The following is a 19,177-nucleotide window of genomic DNA, read 5'->3' as shown; positions in this document are numbered from 1 at the left end:
GCAGAATTCCCCCAGGAGTAATGTCACGAACAGTTGTATAACTGGCAAAGCATGTTATGTCTCCTTCTATGGGCTGGTTCACTTAAATGATAAGAGCATGCTTGCCCTAGCAGTTCCTCTTATAAAGCATGTAGAAGAGGTCTCTCTGTGGATCTGAATATTGTGGGGTCAAGTCCTGATGATCGCCTATGTGGGAAGGGGCAGGGAGAAATATAAGTTTGTGTGAGGACCCTAAAATTGCTTTTGAAGTAATTTTATATTAGAAAATGTTGCATTTAGAAGTGAATTAAGATCTAGGCTAGTATTTATTTTATTCTTTTTTTTTAGTACCTGTATATTTTAGATAACGGTAGATATCTCTAAGGAACAGGATGGAGCATTTAATTATAGAGTTTGTTCTTGCTGTTCTTCAAACAATGTGGGAAATTTTGACTGTGAGCGCAGAGTTGGTGACCCTGCCTATGTAATCCCCCAAAGGGTAAAAATGTACTAAAAGAAACATCCTTTCAGGAAGCCTACCTCAGTCTCAAAATGACCATGGAGTTGGAACTACTTGTTACTCTTAAAAGAATTCTCCCTCTCCCAACATATCTGTGCTGGGATATACTGGCAGCCGGTGTGTGTAAGAAGCTTGCCCCTCCTTCTGCTGCAGTTGCTCTATTGAGAGATAACTTCATCCATCAAGGCTCTCAAGTACATGCCTCTCACCTGCATTGAACTTGTACAATTTTTATGGTGTTTAATAGTTGTGTGAATTTCCATACACATAAGTTAGCCTATTTAAATAATTTGCATAAAACATCATACATGGTGCTGCACAAATGTGGCAGTTATACACTACAACTCAATCCTGCCAGGACAAGCAGTACGCAGACCCTTGCACAGAACCCCACAAAAAGTCACTAAATGATCAGGTTCCCTCTCTGCAACAGTTCTTGATAATCAACAGACATAACAAACAGGAGACTTTCCAAGATGGGTAGGATTCTTACTCCTGATATTACTTTCAACAGTGGCTTTGCAGGATTACTATCTAAACAGATTCACCAGAGCCTACTTCCTGCCAGGATGACTATTAGATAACCCTACAGATATTTCAGAATCAAACTATATAGCAAGGTTATGTTTTGAATCATTAACTTACTTGGAGGTTTTGGTTGCCCAAGGAATGCAGGATCCAGCCCTAGGAGAACAGATGAGCATTAGTTCACTAGAGCAATTTGCATCTAAGGTTTATTAAATAAACCTGTTAAGAGCAAGACCCGACAAATGGGTCTGCATTGATTTCTCCCCCTTAATTTTAGTATCTTTTCATTTACTAAATTTCTATGGATGACAAATCCATTCATTCAAAGACCTATCCAATGATATTCCTAGTCAATGGAGACAGAAATAAAGACAGAACATCCACTTTATCCACACCACTCTGCCAATTAATCTGTCCTAACTTTTAAATACTGTTCTTTTCCAGAGGCAGAACAAATTTAGGCTTAATCTCAATTAGTATAAAGGTTCTTTAGAGAGCAGAGTATTATCTAAATTAAAAATTGTGACATTACAATACAGATTTCAGCTGAGACCAAACTTATTTAAATTTCAGAAATTATATTAAATTGAACAGAAATCTTAGAAATGAAAGAGCAGTGATTTTATCCCTTTAGTTTTTATTTATATACATACACACACACACACACTTAAGTTTATATATAATGTTTTAAACTAATAGCGCAACAACTTAAATTATGCATTATCTGGATATTTCCCCCATGTCCATTTTCTTGTCCAACATGTATCTAATGTGGGTAGTGAATGAAAGCTGCAGATGTGAAGACTGTTCTCTAGGTTATCCTGCAACTTAGTTTGTTGCACAAGCAGTGTTCCACTTGACTCTGAGCTGAAATTTTCAGTGATAAAATTCTGAAAGAAAACCGGATCAATGAAAACACAAAAAAGTCTCTCAAAATTATTTAAACCCAAAGGAAATTAACAGGATGGTAACAGGGCTGCTGCTTTGCTGAGCCATTCTGATATTAGTGCTTGAATATTGCATTGTAGTTACTGCTAAGTCATACTAGCAAGTGGATTTTTTAGTTTCAGCCATGATACAAGAAGACTGAGAAAAAATGAACCAAAGTCTGGGATGGAGGTCTTAGGAAAAACGTAGAAATGACCAAAACAGGAGAGAAAGCTTAAACTGAGGCTCATAATTGGTTATTTGAGTTAAAAGTAAAGCAAAACCCAGGAATGAGGAAAGTTTGGAGTCTATGTTCATAGCAAGATAGAAAATACACTATGTCATAAGACATTAGAAGAGAATTTTAAAAAAAGTTGCATCCATCTTGCTAGTCTCAATTTAGGAACTGAAGAGTAAGCAAAAATAAAGTTTTCCATTTGGAGATCCTTTTGGCCATGAGCATAAATGCCAAAAAGCGACACTATTTGTGACATTAACAGGAAAAGCCCTGAACATTCAGTCATACAAGGTACGCCAGTTGTCATTCTGTTTTAATACTGGTTTTAAAAGTATCCAAGGTGCAATCAGCAATATTTCTTTTCCAGTTATTAAAATAAGTGTAGTTGGAAGTCAGTTTACACCTAGTGCTTCTCACAGTGGATTTTTGCCAGTAATTCACACTTCAGAAATATAGCTATGTAACTCATAGCTAGAGCCTCAAGTACCTATTTAAAATGTTAACTTTTATAAAGTTATCAGATTTCAGGGAACTATATTAACTTTCAGGAGCTGCACTAGGAAAAATGAGAAGCATTTTCTTTTGAATCCCTTAGTTAAGTTAAAATACAAGAGCTGCAGTGAGTCAAATTTCCCATATTTGGACTAATGAGGATTTCAAAATACTGACATGAAGAGGGGAAAAAACCCTAAAGCCTACAAAAATAAGTATGTACAGAATGTCTATGTTAAATTAATAAATGCTGAGCAAACAAACATCATATATATACAAGCCTAGCAGCTACTGTAAAATAGGTCAACATTGGTTACTTAAAAATATAAAAAGCCATAGGTTCTTGTACACAGTGACAGCTCATTAGAAGTGCAATTTTACTATCTTGGATTTTGTCATAAACAAACATCCAGTTTTATTTGGAAGTCAATAACTGCCCTTAAAAACTGAGCACTAAAATAAAGAGGCTTCCAAGTACTGTCAGAAAACAAAACTGAAAAATCAATATCAAATATATTTGCTGATACCAAAACCTCACAAAATTTAACTGTTTCCTGTCTCTAAAATGCATCATTTAGACTGGGCACTATTTCACTATGAAGAAAACTTCAATTCACTGTAATAGAGTTCTCCAGCAGAAAACTTTAAAATTTCAGAATCTCTTAACCATAACTCCCACAACTATGTTTATGAAGAATAACCCATAAAATGGAAAACAATTCTCTAAGATCTTTACAGTTTCTCAAAGGTCTATATTTCACTTATTTCCTTTTGAGAAACATAATCAGCTTGTATTACCTAGATAATTGCTACAGATACATAAAAATCTGAGGGGTTATTATTTAGCCTCTAACCTTCTTATTCAGGAAGTCCACTGATAAGCAGGAGGAAATCTGTGTACAAATCCATGCACAAGACATCTTTAACTTACAGTTACGTTTGCTTTAGTGCATTTCCTATCACTGCAATCATTTTTTTTAAAAAAAGGTCAGCAGTTAAGACAACATAAACACCCAGCTCAGCCTCAAATACAGACTCCTGAGTTTAAACCCACGCCATTTCCTATTACAGCCTCCCATAAAGCACATATCCAATTCCTCACAATTTCCCCTCAACTTGGATCTCAGGCTTTTAAATTAGAAACATGGACTTTTGACTTCAGCAAGATTAAAATAATGTTACTGTGAAGCGTGCATCTGAAGAATTGGATGTCTGTATTGTTGGTAGCTGGAATTGAAAGGGAGTTTCTTCAGAGCAGAAGAGGCTGTGAATTTGGGTATTATGTTTAGGTGACAAGACGTGAGAGTTGAGGTTGCACTGGTTATTTTTTCTTGAAGCAGGATAACGATAATGAGGAAATAATTAGAACAGTTGCACCATTTGCCTATCTTGCTAGTAAGATAAGACTGTTTTCACCAAGTGTGATGTTTGCTAAATGTTATGGTATCGAAGCACAATTGATAAATACCGTAATTATATTTTACACCATTTATAATCTGTTTTAACATTGTATTACAAGAGTGGAATTTAGAACTCAGTTTTATGTATAACATGTCAGTGCTGACATACTCATTTGTATCTGTATTTGCTTTTCCCATGTTTGACAAAAGCTGATTGACCTAAACAGTCAATATAAGCTAGGTAGTGGGTCTCCCTACTAGTTCAGTAGCCCCTGCTACTCACTTATCCTGAGCCTGGATGACCAACCCCACTACTCCCCTTGCTTCATTTTGAGAGGCTTTTTCTAAATGTAATAAACAAAGAAAACACAGACTACAGAGGGAGGTTAAGTGAGGGGATCTAAGTGAAACCAAAGAACCAGGGAGGCAGGCAAGGAACTGACCTAGGCAAAAAGGATGGTGAGTATCAGGGGCCAGAAAGTCAAGCTCCATCCTCTTGCAGCTTCTCTGCAGCTATGTTTAGTATGAACAGTCAAATCTAAATGCTTTTATGAGGTCTGCCCAAGCAGTACCCAACCTTTCATGAACCACAGTAGGTTCTCTACATGCAGAAGCTTCCTCTTCAGCAGTGCTGAAACGTCATTTCTCAAGCATCTTTGGCTATAACTCCCCCCCTTTCTCCAACTGTCAATGTGCCCTATTTGCAGCAGGAGCTAGGACGGGGGGGGGGGGGGGGGGCAAAAGAGATGCATGTAAACTGGCCTGAGAAACAAAGCACATAGCTCCTGTTGGATGGTAAGTTCCTAATGGAGTGAATCTCCTATGACTTGCCTGAGGGGACCACCACTCCCTCCACTTTTAGGCTATGTCTATACTATAGACTTTACAGTGGCCCAGCTGTACTGCTACACCTGTCCTGCTGTAAGGTCTAAGAATGTAGCCACTCTTGACAGCAGAAGTGAGCTCTCCTGCCAGCATAATCAAACCACGCCCAACAAGCAGCCTTAGCTATGTCAGGAGGAGAGCCTCTTCTGCTAACACAGTGCTGTCCACAGCAGCACTTTTGCCAGTGACACTTATGTCAGTCAAGGGTGTAGTTTTTTCACACCCCTGAACAACAAAAGTTTTACCAAAACTGGTAGTATAGACAAAGCCTTAGATAATCTTATTTGGTATATAGGACTAGGGCTCCCTTTGTGGAAGGTTCTTGTATTTTGTATAAGGGAGACTGGGTGGAACCTAGAGACATATAATTAGGAACCAAAAGGGTGTGTATTTTGGTGTCTCAGGAGAAAACCACAGCAGGAGAGCCATCGAAAAGACAATAGAAAATGGGAGTCCTCCATGAAGATTCAGTGCTCAATGGCAAAAGCTACATCAGTTCTACAAAGCAGTCAAATGACTGTTTGTATTTTAAGGTCCATCCCTCTCCCAAACCCCCAGAATTGAAAGGGAATTCAGTTTTTCAACTATGAAGCCTTGTGTGTAATTTCAAGTTTCTGACTTTTGAGATTGGGATGTTATAGGAGCCTTAAGCATTAAGATCTCTAGATGGTTTTAAAAATATGTTAAGCCTTTTAGAACACACATACTGAAAGCTCGGAGTTTGAAAAAAACGCCTAGAAAATTAAAGGGATAGCCATGTTTGCTGCTTTTACAGATCCAGACTAAGAGTCCTGTGGCACCTTATAAACTAACAGACGTATTGGAGCATGAGCTTTCATGGGTGAATACGAAGTGGGTATTCACCCACGAAAGCTCATGCTCCAATACATCTGTTAGTCTATAAGGTGCCAAAGGACTCTTTGCTGCTTTTATAGAAAATTAAAGTTAGTCCTTTTTCAAATAGTCCATCGCTCAGATTGATTTCTCATAATTATATTTAAAAGGCTATACACTTCAGTGCAAAACTCAACACAACCTTAACTATGGAGCTGCTAGGAGCCTCTATAGTCTTAAACAAAGAAATCGTAATTTAAAAAGAAAACACAGATTAAGTTAATATGTATAGTCAAGAAAACAGAGTGTTACCATTAATGGATATAATGGAAACATCAGGGCTTGAAGTACAGTACTCACTCCCTGCCATTTCTACTCCATACATTTTTACAGGTTAACTTTAACCCCACAGAATTCTTCTCTCTTTATTATAATTTACATATTGGCCTGTAAATATTCCCTCATATTTATTATAGTCTGGATACACAAAGCAGATATAGTAGATACAATGCAACTCTTTATGCTCTACCTTTGACAAGGCAGATTTCCAGAAGTGATACTAATCTCCAAAGAGTCTGATACAAAAAAACCTAAAAATGAAACAATTGCAATCAGTAAAACTTATTTAAAGATACATACACAGACAAAATAAATTGCCAATACAGATGCTTAGTATCAGCCACAGAATTAGAGCCCTGCATTTTAAAATTATATTAATTCGCTTCCCTTTCAATTCCCAGTCAACAGTTCAAAAGTTTTATATTCTACGTTTGCCATAAAATCAGTTAAAAAAAATGCAGGACACAGTCTGTATGCAAGCATACAAGGGACCCAACTTACAATAATATTCAATAGAACCTGAATATTATATATTCTGCGAGTTACATAAAGGAGAGGCAGCAGTTATCTATAATAATTAGAACTCCAAATAACTAGAAACTAACGTGGTATTCTAATTGATTTGATACTGTTGCTTTTAACTACAGTAAAAGCCGTTTGAGCTGGCACTTCAACTGGAAAACTCTTTAAATTGGCATTTCTGATCTTCATTGAAATTCCAATTAATAGTCCGGTTGACCAGCAGGAAGTTGGGGCAAAGGAGGGGGTGCAGGGCACGGGTTCTGGGAGGGAGTTTAGGTGTGGGAGGGAGCTTGGGGCAGCAGGTTGGGGTGCAGGGTGCCAGATAAAGGGGATGCTCACCTCGGGTGGCTCCCCACAAGCAGTGACCTGTCCTGGCTGCTCCTAGGCCAGGGGTGGGCAAACTATGGCCCGTGGGCCACATCCAGCCCATCGTACCTTTTAATATGGCCCTCAAGCTCCTGCTGGGGAGTGGGGTTGGGCTTTCCCCGCTCTGGTGCTCCAGCCAGGCTTGCCTTGCTCCGCTCATGCAGCAGCTCAGTGCAGCTCGCGGAAGCAGGGGCAGCCAGGGGGCCCCTCATGCTGCCCCCGCCCCAAGCGCCAGTTCTGCAGCTCCCATTGGTATAGGGACACAGTTTCCAGATCCGCCTGCCGTGCCACCGCCTAGGAGCAGCCGAGACAGGTCGCTGCTTGCGGGGAGCCGCCCAAAGTGAGCACCTCCCGGATCCAGCACCCAACTCCCCCTTCCGTGCCCCAGCCTGCTGTCCTGAGCCCCCTCCTGCACCCAAACTCCCTCCCAGAGCCCTCGCCTCACACACCCTCCTGCACCGCAACCCCCAGCTCCACACCCAAACTCCCTCTCTCTTAGTTAACCAGCATTTTTCACTTACTGGCACCCGCCATTCCCCCAACATGCCAGATAAAACAGCTTTTACTGTATATTGACTAGGAGTATAGAAACATCCTTTTTCACAACCAAAAAGTACTCACTGTGTAATAGACTACTGCCACTGAACTACCAGCATTTTAACTTTTAGAACTCATTTCTTTATCAAAGCTGAGCAATGTTTCTATGTGTGTATCCAACTCGAGTTGGCCCCAATCCTGCTAACACTTATGCATGTGCTTAACTTTACTCATGAAAGTTCTAATGACATCAACTGGATTAGTCACCTGTTTGAAGTTAAGCTTGTGCATAAGTTTGCACCATCATTGCCTACTTCATAAAATTATGATACTCCAAACAAGCAAGGAACAATTAACTACAATTGCTCCAAAGGTGTATGTTCTTTTAAAAGGTCATGATCAGAAAAGGTCTGCCTAAAATTTAGGTTTTAAAAAAGTTCTAAGACAATTTACTAAACATAGATACCAATAGAATTTTTTTCCATGAAAGCTGTTTTGAATAATACTATCAGAAGTCAGAAAGTTCTCATGGTAGGCTAGCCTGTTTTCATGTCCAATCTGAGAGAAATGCAAAAAAACATACTGTAGTAAGAAGTATCCTGCAGACACTTAGGCAAATGCTTAAGTTTAAGCATGAGTAGTCCCATTATGTCCAGTAGGCATATCCAATGCTTAAATCTTATCAGGATCAGGGCCTACATGATAAATTCAAGTGAATCATGAATGGTGTGGAGAAAGTAGACTATATAACACATGAATCAGGGTCACCCAGTGAAGTTAATAGGCAGCAAGACTAAAACAAACAAAAGGAAGTATTTCTTCCCACAACCCAGAGTCAACCCATGGCACTCATTGCCAGGGTATGTTGTAAAGGCAAAAAACTATAATGGGGTTCACAAAAGAATTAGATACGTTCATGGAGGACAGGTTCCTCAATAGCTATTAGCCAAGATGGTCAGAGATGCAACCCCATACTCTGAGTGTCCCTAGCCTCTGACTGCAAGAAGCTGGGAGTGGATAATAGGGGATGGATCATTTGATGATTGCCTGTTCTATTCATGCTCTCGGAAGCACCTGGTATTGGCCACTGTGGAAGACTGGATACTGAGCTAGATGGATCATTGGTCTGATCCAATATGGCCGTTCTTACTTTACTCACTACTCAAAATAGTGGCTGTACTTGTGTGCAAAGCAAAAAGTAATTGGTTCTTAGTTTACTCTATCTGCAGAATTAACTACTTGTAAATAATTTAAAGGAGCATATGGGAAGATAGTGCTATAAACCTTTTAAGAGTCTGATGTGCTGACTGCTAAGAACCACAAAACAGGATCTTCGTTTAGAAACACTAAAACATAAAGATTGACATTCAGCTTCTGCAACAAAATGTTGGTTAAAAAATAGGTAATTAATGGCAAATCTGATCAAAACATTTTAAAGTAAACCAAAACAGGTATTTCTTTAGGCCTGCATCTTGCAAAAGTTTGAACATATCCATAACTTTACACGAGTACTCCTTCTGAAGCAAATACATTACTCAGACATTTCACAGCTCATCTGCACAGGGAATTTTACAAACATAGTTATGCAGTAATAATTCCCCATGTAGTCACTCAATTCCTTATGTAACTTGTGCATATTCTTAACGCATTACAGTATCAAGGGCATTATTAAACAGGGTGACATATCTCAGGCTTCTAGGATGCAGCATGAAGTGATTTTCTTTATCCACTGCATATTGATGCTCCTAAACCAAGGGTCACACCATCAGCACCTCAAAACACAGGCTGGAAGACCTGCATGCCACCCACCATCTCTCTTCACCAGCAAACACCCAAGGGCTAAAATGTCACAACAGCAGCAATTGGAGCAATGTTATTTGCCCAATCTCTCCACCACCACCCCACCTTCTGCAGGTGCTCTCTTACACCTCAAGGAGAGCACACAGCACCCTCCACAACCCCTCCTGCCCCAAGACAAGTGAGAATGAGTTTTGAATTATTCTCTTGCCACCCCCATCATCCCCACTGCATGGCCCCAGGGAGCTTGTACACAGCTGCAGCCCACTGCCTAGACTGCCATGCTACCAGCAGTGACTATTTACATAGCCAAGTCAGGAAAGGGGATGCAGGCAGGATAGCCACCCCCAAGCCCAACCCACGCAGCCTGCCCTGACCCTAGACGATTGCAGCTAGAAAACAGCGTCAATAAGTCCTACGAGCCCACTATATGGCAACTCAAGTGGCCCTCATTGCGCATGCGCAAGATTTTCCAACCGCTCAAAGACGCCTTCACTGTGCAAACGCCCATTGCCCAACCACTAGGACGTGCGCGTGCGCGGAGCTGCAATCAGCGCCTCGCACTCCGGCCGGTTAAAGTCAGAAATCACTCAAGTGACTGTGAATACGCATGCGCACTCAGTCCAGCAGCGCTCGACAACCTCAGAGCATGCGCAACTGTCAGCCCATGCGAGAATACATCGGTCGTACGCATGCGTACTTCCTTCACAACGGCGGATGGGGCGAGCCAGCGTCTGCCGCAGCAGAACCGAGCCGTAGGGCGCATGCGTGCCTGAGTTTGCTCTACGAGCACCAGCCCAAGCGGCCGCCCTCCCCCACATCCAGGCCCACAGCCAAGGGGCATCTTCCCCAGCGCCAGCCAGGGCTGCCTGCCCAGGCTGAGCGCTTCAGCGCTTCCCCTCCCTCCGTGGGGGCTCACACACATACCCCGCCCCCCGCGCACAGTGCCGGACTTACCGTGCTCTGCGGGGCGGGCGGAGTTGGTCCGGGGGGCTCCGGATTCAGCCGGTTTCGGCTGGGTCGGTCCCGGCGTCACACAATGAAATCAGCGCCTCCGATCATTAATTCTCATCATGATCGTGACGTCAGCGCAGACAGCGGCCAATGGGAGCCTAAGATCAGCGCCGGCCGGGACAGTCCTTGCCCCCGCCCCTCCCGCCAGGGGGAGCGCCTGGTTCAGGGAACAGCCCGCCTCAGGCGGGAGGGGAGGGGAGGCTAGTACAGGGAACAGCCGCGCTGCTGCAGGGGGTGGAGGGGGTCGCCTGCCTCAGGAAGCAGCCCCGCCCAGCTCGGGATCGGAGTGCGAGGCACAGGGAAGGGGCGGGGCACAGACGGAAGGCAGCGGGAGCCGTCTGCCTCCTCCCCAGCCTACGGGGGCCGGGCTGCGCCCCGCGCCTCCTTGTGGGAACGCCCCTGCCCCGCAGCAACCCCAGCTGCGCACCTGCCGCGCGCGGGGCGGGGGGGCTCCTGCCTGCCTGCCTGGGCCGCGGGCGCCGCCGCGGAACCTGTGCGCTGCCGCGCTCATCACCGCGCGGCAGTGGCAGTTTGGCCGGCGCGCTGCCGCCGCCTTCGTCACGCGTGTGCGAGCCCGGCCGGCATCGCCCCCCCCCTTTCCCAGGGAGCAGCCCCGCTTCCCCCGCGTGGCGCCGGTCGTGGGTGCGGGAGAAATCAAGTGTTTCACGTGCCCGGCCCCTTGGGGGATGGACGGGACTGGCCCGGCGGCCTTGCGGAGTTCGCAGCCCTGCTTGGCTTGGCGAGGAGCCCTGCGCGGTGGCAATGGTGGATCTTCCTCCCTTGTTATTGCCCCCCTCCGCGCCTGGGGGCAGTTGGGAGGGCTGCAATACCTGGGCCTTCCTACCGACTCCTTTGCCTTCCAGTAGGGGCAACTGACCCCTTCGTCCACTTGCGAGAGAGAAGTCTGGTATCACGTTTTGTTTGTAGCTTTCAGGTGAGACTCAACGTCAAAGCCCTGCCTGCTTCATGTGGGCATCAAAAGTCTTGTGGTCCTTCTCATACAAGTGAAGTGTTTTGTCTCACTATTTTCAGCCTCCCCACCACTTAAGGTTTCCACTGTTGTTAAGGTGATGTTTCACCATCCCGGGGGTGGCTGTATTCATAGAAATCCTGAACCTGCAAAGAGCCACACTGATGCAGACCCTCACCTTCACCTGAAGACGCATTGAAACGACAGGAACACACTGCGGTCAGTGAGACCACGCACAAGCATGGTCTCCTTACCAGCACCTTACCAGTTCATCTGTTTGCAGGATTGGGGCTAGAGAAAAATCTTTGGAATCATTAAAGGTCATGTAAAATTATTATTTGCTGCTTATATCGCAGCAGCACCCAGAAGTCCCAATCAAGATTAGGGGCCTATTGTGCAAATTCAGACAGATACAGGCTCCCTGCCTCAAGAGCTTACATTCGAAGACCCTGATCCTAAAAAGATTTATGCAGGGGCTTAACTTTATGCACATGATTAGTACCAATAACTTTAATTGGAGTACTTGGGCATAAAACTTTGCAGTAATGGGGCCAAAGAAAGCATGTATTATATGTAGGGTCAGTGTAATAGGGATACAAGTAATGTGCATCAGTAGTGTAAGACAGCAGGTTAGCTTGTAGATTACAAATTTAGAGATCATACACATTCAGAATTTATTTTTAATGCATGTTAGTGAAAGAAAGTTTTAAGTACTCAGATATGATGTATAAAACAATAATCAAAAAGAGAAAATATTTCCAGATTTGTGCAAGCTGTAATAGACTAAATGTCTTATTAGAACACACATTGAAAAATCTTAAGATATTTAAAAAACTGTCTTGCAATGTATTCAGAATAAGGGAGCCTCTGATAAAGGGACAAAGCTGCATCTCAGAGTGGGTTCAATTCTGTACTTGTTATGCAGGCAAAACTCATTTAATGTAATGGAAGTTTTGCCTCCGAGGGCTGCAGGACTGAGTTCGTATTGATTTTTCTGTGGGGTCTCAAATGAACAACTATTTTATAGCTCCTAAAATAACTCTAATTTTAATGAACCCTTTAACATCTAGCAAAATTTAAAAAGGCATGAATCCATACAGAATTATTTTATATGGAATGGAGAGTCTACATGATTTTTGTTCTTGTTTTTTGAATTTATGATTGAGTCCCTTAAGCTAGTAACATATTTTGCTGTTTTAATGTACATTTCTAGAAGCTGTAATAACCCATCAGTACGCAACATTTCCGATGGCCCAAACTGGGACCTAGGATGATAATTAATCATCTCTATATATACCCTTTTCTTAGGGTTAAATGGAGTTTTCTGCTTGTGTAAGCAGAGGGAACTATTATCCAGTAGATAGCTTTTCTCCCATAGGAGAGAGAGATTTGTAGATTTTACTTTGTGAACAACTGGAAGGTTTTTCAGTTGCTGTAAGATTGTTCTGTGCTTTAACATTTCAGAGACCTTTACACAAAATCAATCATTTTAAACCTGTTAAACACAGATGCAAAACAATACTGACAATATACCTAAATATAACTTTTATAAATATAATCTCGTTTGAGACAGTTGAGAGAGACAAAATTTCATTTTAATGAGCTTATAAAACACACAAAAATAAAAAAAAATCATATAACAGGCAGTACAAGGCTATGTGTAAAGTAAGCATTTTTATGTGTGGGAAATTCAAATTTTCTACTAGTTTTTCTATTGTGAGGATAATGAGAATATTTCCTACTGTGATATAATAAGATAATATGCCATCTGCTGGCCTACCGTGTAATATCTTAGTTGCATAAATTTAAACACTGATTTTGAGATTTTGCAACTATATTTTCATGCTACCTGAAGTTTTTCGAAGTATAATTTTACTGTTTCTAGTCACAAGATTTTTGCATATGTATGTCAAAGTATTCAGTACACTTGCTTGAGCACAAACTATCCTTCTAGAGGTATTAAAATAAGTCTGTCAATTTTTCAGCAAAAACAAGCACTCCCATTAGTGTTATAAGTTAAGCTTTTGTAAAAAGCTCCATCATGTCTTCCTTCAAATTCCTCCTCCAGATACACCTCTTCTGCAACATCTATAGGGACTTAGCCAAATAATAAAGCCTAGTTGAGGAGCAGATGGCAATAGCTGAATTCACTTTATTTTATTTATTTATAATTTCAAGAGCCAGATTCTCCAGTTCCCCAATATCATTCTGTGCTACCTACACTTATACAACATAAAGAGAACCTAAAGGGCCTGGAGATTCCCTTTGGGAAATTTTCCCTCTTCATGGTGCATTACTGCTGGGATAAAACTGGTGATGGTTCTGCTGCCTCCTACACCAGAACCATCCCCCAGTGTAAGGGAACAGGGCAGACATAGTAGGAGAGGAAATGATAGGGGGCATGATAAACAAAAGCTGCACTATGGCTGATTCTCCTCTGGCTTAAGGTACCTGAAGAACCTCATGGCATCTGCAGCTGAGCATCAGAGAGCTGGGAATGGCTCCCTGAAAGCCTTCCTTCCCCATTGAGACCAGGCAGAGAATCAAGCCCCAAATGTATATAATTGTATATGTTTGATTATATCCTCCCCCACTTTTTGTATGTCACTTGTTTTCTTAGGTCCAGATCCTGTACTACTCTGGGCTGACAACTGATGCAGCAGGGATCAATTTAGCAGGTCTAGTGAAGACCCACTAAATTGATGGCAAAGCACTCTCCGGTCAACCCCAGTACTCCAGCTCTCCAAGGCCTGGTCTACACTACAATTTTAGGTTGAATTTAGCAGCGTTACCTCGGTTTAAGCCTGGACCTGTCCACATGATGAAGCCCCTTTTTTCGACTTAAAGGGCTCTTTAAATCAATTTCTTTACTCCACCTCCGACTAGGGGATTAGCGCTGAAATCGGCCTTGCCGGGTCGAATTTGGGGTAGTGTGGACACAATTTGACGGTATTGGCCTCTGGGAGCTATTCCAGAGTGCTCCGTTGTGACCGCTCTGGACAGTGCTTTCAACTCAGATGCACTGGCCAAGTAGACAGGAAAAGGCCCGCAAACTTTGAATTTCATTTCCTGTTTGGCCAGCGTGGCGAGCTGATCATCACAGGTAACCATGCAGAGCTCATCAGCATGATGTGCACATTGCCCAGCCCATAGTTTGTGAGAAGTCTATGTCCATGTCTATGTCCTCATCACTCTCGTCACCGCGCTGCCATCGCCTCCTCGTCTGGTTTTGCTTTTGCAGCTTCTGGCTCTGCGCTGAAAAAAAGCACAAAACAATTGTCTGCCATTGCTCTGATGGACGGAGGGGCGACTGACGACATGGCTTACAGGGAATTAAAATCAACAAAAAGCGTGGCTTTGCATCAAGGAGAAACACAAACAACTGTCACACAGAATCGCCCCCTCAAGGATTGAACTCAAACTCCTGGGTTTAGCAGGCCATTGATTTCACAAAACAAATCGGGTCAATTTCTCGTTTTGATCCACTCCATCTATCTTTTACATCTTAGGCTGGCAGCAGATTGTGCAGTTCGACTGCTAGCCATTGTCATCTCCTGGGTGCTCAGCAGAAAATGGGAATGACCTGGCCGAGTCACTCCCATGTCTGCCCAGGCACTCCGACCAACCTCATCGAGGTCAGCTAAAAGAGCACCCAGGAGTACGACGATGATGGCTACCAATCGTAATGTACCATCTGCTGCCAAAAGGCAATCAGCTGCTGCTGTATAGCAATGCAGACCCATGTCTGCCAGCACCCAGGAGATATACCGTGATGGTGAGCTGAGCGTCTGCTCAGGTAACCCAGTAAAAAAGGCGTGAAACCATTGTCTGCCATTCCTTTCACGGAGGGAGGGAGGGAAGGAGCGGGGGCCCTGACGACATGTACCCAGAACCACCTGCGACACTGTTTTTGCCCCATCAGGCATTGAGATCTCAATCCAGAATTCCAATGGGCAGTGGAGACTGAGGGAACTGTGGGATAGCTACCCACAGTTCAACGCTCCAGAAGTCGACACTAGCCTTGGTACTGTGGACGCAGTCCGCCAACTAAATGCACTTAGAGCATTTTGTGTGGGGACACACACAATCGACTGTATAAAAATGATTTCTAGAAAAAGACTTCTATAAATTTGACCTAATTTCATAGTGTAGACATACCCCAAGAAGAGTTAGGGAAGTCGACTGGAGAGCGTCTATTTATACATTTATTCACATAGCTGGAGTAGCATAACTTAGGTGAATTTACCTCCGTAGTGAAGACGAGCCTTAAGTGTAGACTTTGCAGCCAAAGATTCTGATCCTGCAAACAATTATTCATGTACTTAATTTTACATGTCCCCTTTGGGAGAAAAATTAAAATTAAGGACATCTGTGTTTGCAGGTGGAGGGTCTAGATTACAAATGCTTTGAGGCAGGGACCATGTCTTTGTATGTGGTGATAGTGTCAAACACAAAAGGACCCCAATTTGATTGGGGCTCTTGGTACTATGCAGTATAATTATTAAATCATAATAATATTCCCCATTCTTTCTAGAGGTTTGGATCTGAGTTGTAGAAATTCACCACACGTTTGGCATACCCATCTATGTCCAAAGTTTGAAGTCTTTTCATTCAAAAGTAATTTCCTTAGTCTTTGTTGGGAGGACATCTTCTATTATTTTAAAATCTTTATAAGATGTTTGACAATATACATTTAATTCACTCATCCTTTAATAGTTAAAATATTTGTCTGAATATCTTTTGCAAAAGCAAATAGCACCTCTTCCCCTCCTTGTCTTCCCTTAATGTATAGTGATAACACTTTTCATGTCATTTTCACAAACTGTGGTCAAGTGTTATACCTGGATCTTGACCCTATGCTAGCCAAAGGAACTACCGGATTGCAGAAGAAAGGGAGGTACTAGCTAGGAAGAGGACACCAAGATGCTCCCATATTCTTCAGCTACCACAATTCTATGAAGGGAACATTTACCCCTTTAAATATAATGGAGGGCTGGAGTTCAGATCTATGCCCCCTCCAATTTCATATACTCCGGATAGAATAAGGTACCACTGCCTCTTTTTCTGACAATTTGATAATCACTCCCAAATTCTACTGGCCCTAGAAAATCTTGACTTGGTTGGCAGGATGGCACACAAGCAGATGTATTTCAGCTATCTGAATGGAAAGAGGATATAGTTAGAGAAAACAGCCAGTAGGGGGACAATATAATTATTCACTCCTGTAGCGTTTTCCATCTGAGGATATCAAAGTGGTTTACACATTTTAATTAAGACTTATAACAAGCTTGTCACCTTATTTATTGTCCATACATTTTGTATGTAATAATCCTTAATCTATTATTATGCTGCTGCTTTCCCTTTATATATTCCCCTTCCTTCTCCAGTGAGCTTTTAAACACTCGGTATGAAAAAATAAAATAAAACAACCCCCGTAAAAACCTCTACGCTTGAGGACATCACAGAAAACTTTGTTTGGGAATTTCTTGTAGTACTGAGCTAGAGAGCCAAGAATCCAAATTTTGACACATTTCCCCTCTTATTACCTGAGGACAGGGGAACCACAATGGTTTTAAAATGTATCATGTTGTATAAATATCTGTGATGTTCCCCTCTGGTGTTGTCTGGACCAGTGATCTGCTAGGCGACTCCAATCCTTGACTCTGGGAGCCAGCCATACCCTGCTCTGCTGTGAGAACCCCCACTCCTGGGCTTTTCACACACAGCCTCTGGCATATAAGCTGCTCCCAGCTACTTGCAAGTGAGTGACACTAGCCAATATCTCTGGTCCAAGACGCAACCCTAGGAACCTCCATCTTGCAGTGTCCAGTTATGCTCCCTGGATGCTGCCAGGTTATATGAGTCCATCAATTTAACAAAGAAATTGATATGTACCAGGCTTGTTATTCCAAGGGGAGCCTCTGACAACTGAAAACCAAACACACTGCTTCAGGTAGAATAAACAAACAGATTTATTAGCTATAAAGATAGATTTTAAGTGATTGTAAGTCAAAGCATAACAAGTCAGATTTGGTCAAATGAAATAAAAGCAAAATGCACGCTAAGCTAATCTTAACACTTTCAATGTCCTTAAAAACTTAGATGTTTCTCACCATGGACTGGCTGGTTACTTTTCAGTCAGGTTCCCCTCTTTGATCAGCGTTTCAGTCACTTGGCAGTGGTGGTGTCTGTAGATGTAGGTGGAAGAGAGAGCATGGCAAAATGTCTCTCCCTCTTATCATGTCCTTTCTTTCCTCTTAGCTTTGCCCCCACCCCTTTAAGAGTCAGGTGAGCATTACCTCATCACAGTCCCAAACTGATCAAAGGAAGGGGGTCACTCCCTCGAGGGTCTAACAGATTCTTTTGTTGCTGCCTAAGCCCGTGTCCATTGCTCCTGTGAGGCTGCGCTGGGTTTGTCCCATCCATGCCCTGATGAGGTATGAACTGCCTCTCTGTTCTTGGAGAGTTTTTGCATGGGATTGCTTTAAGCCATGAGGATACATTTTCAGCTTCATAACTATATACATAAAATTATAACCTATAACCTTACTATAACATTACTGTAACAATTACTATAATATCACTATAACAACCATGCTCAGTGCATTATGAGCCTTTTGAAGACACCCAACGTGACAAATTTGCATTGGATACCACACAATCATTTCATAAAGATGAACATGGTAGGTGTTCCCCCGAGGTACAGAGCATCACATCATCACCATGGTTTTCTGCTTTGGAATGATACAATCTCTCTTAAATTCCCTGAAGAAGAAGAAGAAGAAGAAGAAACAATGTTCTTTGATAAAATACTCTTCCTTAATACAGAATGAAACATGTCAAAGGTTCTTTCCTGTTCTGGACTGAGAATAGGTTCACAGCTGCTATTTCTATACTTTGTATCAAACAACCAGAAATATATATATATATATATATATATATAGGTTCACAGCTGCTATTTCGATACTTTGTATCAAACAACCATAAATATATATATATATATATATATATTATATATATATATATATATATTTCTGGTTGTTTGATACAAAGTATAGAAATAGCAGCTGTGAACCTATATATATATACACACTTAATCTAATATACACACTTGTGGCCACATAAAAAAAATTGTACTTCACAGTAGTAGAAGTTTGCCTAGGTATACAAGTTCATGATGGAGCTGAAGCTTAAGAAGTCTGTATTCAATAAGTGGAATAGAAAAGTGTAAAGGGGGGGAGGTAAAGAAGGAAACAAGATCAGTGGATTTTTAAAATTAACTAATTGTGGTATGTTTTTTCTTTCACTACAGACAGTCCCTGGGGTTTGTTGTGTAAGCAGAGTCAGGATGAGCCCTACCCTGACATCTGGTGGTACATTATGAGGAGTGGGCAAAGGAATTTTAGGAATGTGCATTTGCATTGGTAAACCCACTCCACTTAGCATAACACACAGCAGCATGGGAAGGTTATTTTCACACTGTGGAATCCCCAATTTCTTTGTTATTGGGGCAGGAAGGAAAAAAAGGGGCTGTTACCTTAATTATGTGAATGAGGAACTATGAGACTGCTTTATGACAGAAATGACTCAACCTACATTAAATAGTACTTGCCAGACAAGGGACAGGGGTTCCAAAACCCAGTGAAGGGAGAGAGGCTGGGGACTGGTGTGTGTACCTGATGGTATGGGCCCCTTTTGAGGGCCTGGAACACCAATTGCACTTCCTTCTCTCTCCACTGTTAAAGAGCAGAGCTAATTTTGAATCCTTTAGGAGTCCATCTAGAGGCTGCTGACCTGAATTCACGTTGGGCCATGTGGCAGTGGGGCTC

General features: G+C 42.3%; 2 protein-coding genes across 16 annotated transcripts in view; one reads left to right on the top strand and one right to left on the bottom strand.

Annotated features, from left to right (window-relative positions):
• HDX (highly divergent homeobox) overlaps nt 1-10,807 on the bottom strand; it is an 82,302-nt gene extending 71,495 nt beyond the window's left edge. For 2 of the 15 annotated variants that reach the window (XM_039488348.1, XM_039488352.1), the window contains exons 1-5: nt 9,842-9,879; nt 8,852-8,941; nt 6,333-6,393; nt 1,145-1,183; nt 520-718 (exon numbers count right to left, since the gene is read on the bottom strand). The gene's annotated coding sequence lies outside the window, so the exon portion shown is untranslated. Of the gene's footprint in view, nt 1-519; nt 719-1,144; nt 1,184-6,332; nt 6,394-8,150; nt 8,263-8,851; nt 8,950-9,376; nt 9,545-9,741; nt 9,770-9,791; nt 9,880-10,321 lie in introns of those variants that run through there. The other 13 variants (XM_039488349.1, XM_039488350.1, XM_039488354.1 and 10 more) reach the window with 13 other exon arrangements.
• A 64-nt stretch (nt 10,808-10,871) lies between these two features.
• Nucleotides 10,872-19,177, top strand: part of LOC120371899 (connector enhancer of kinase suppressor of ras 2-like) — a 581,536-nt gene continuing 573,230 nt past the window's right edge. The window contains exon 1 of the mRNA XM_039488337.1: nt 10,872-11,312. The gene's annotated coding sequence lies outside the window, so the exon portion shown is untranslated. The remainder of the gene's footprint in view (nt 11,313-19,177) is intronic.

This window comes from Mauremys reevesii, linkage group 9 (genome assembly GCF_016161935.1).
Source record: "Mauremys reevesii isolate NIE-2019 linkage group 9, ASM1616193v1, whole genome shotgun sequence".
NCBI classification, from domain to species: Eukaryota; Metazoa; Chordata; order Testudines; family Geoemydidae; genus Mauremys; species Mauremys reevesii.
The sequence above is the reverse complement of the archived record's forward strand: the minus strand, read 5'-3'. Positions and strand labels throughout refer to the sequence as shown.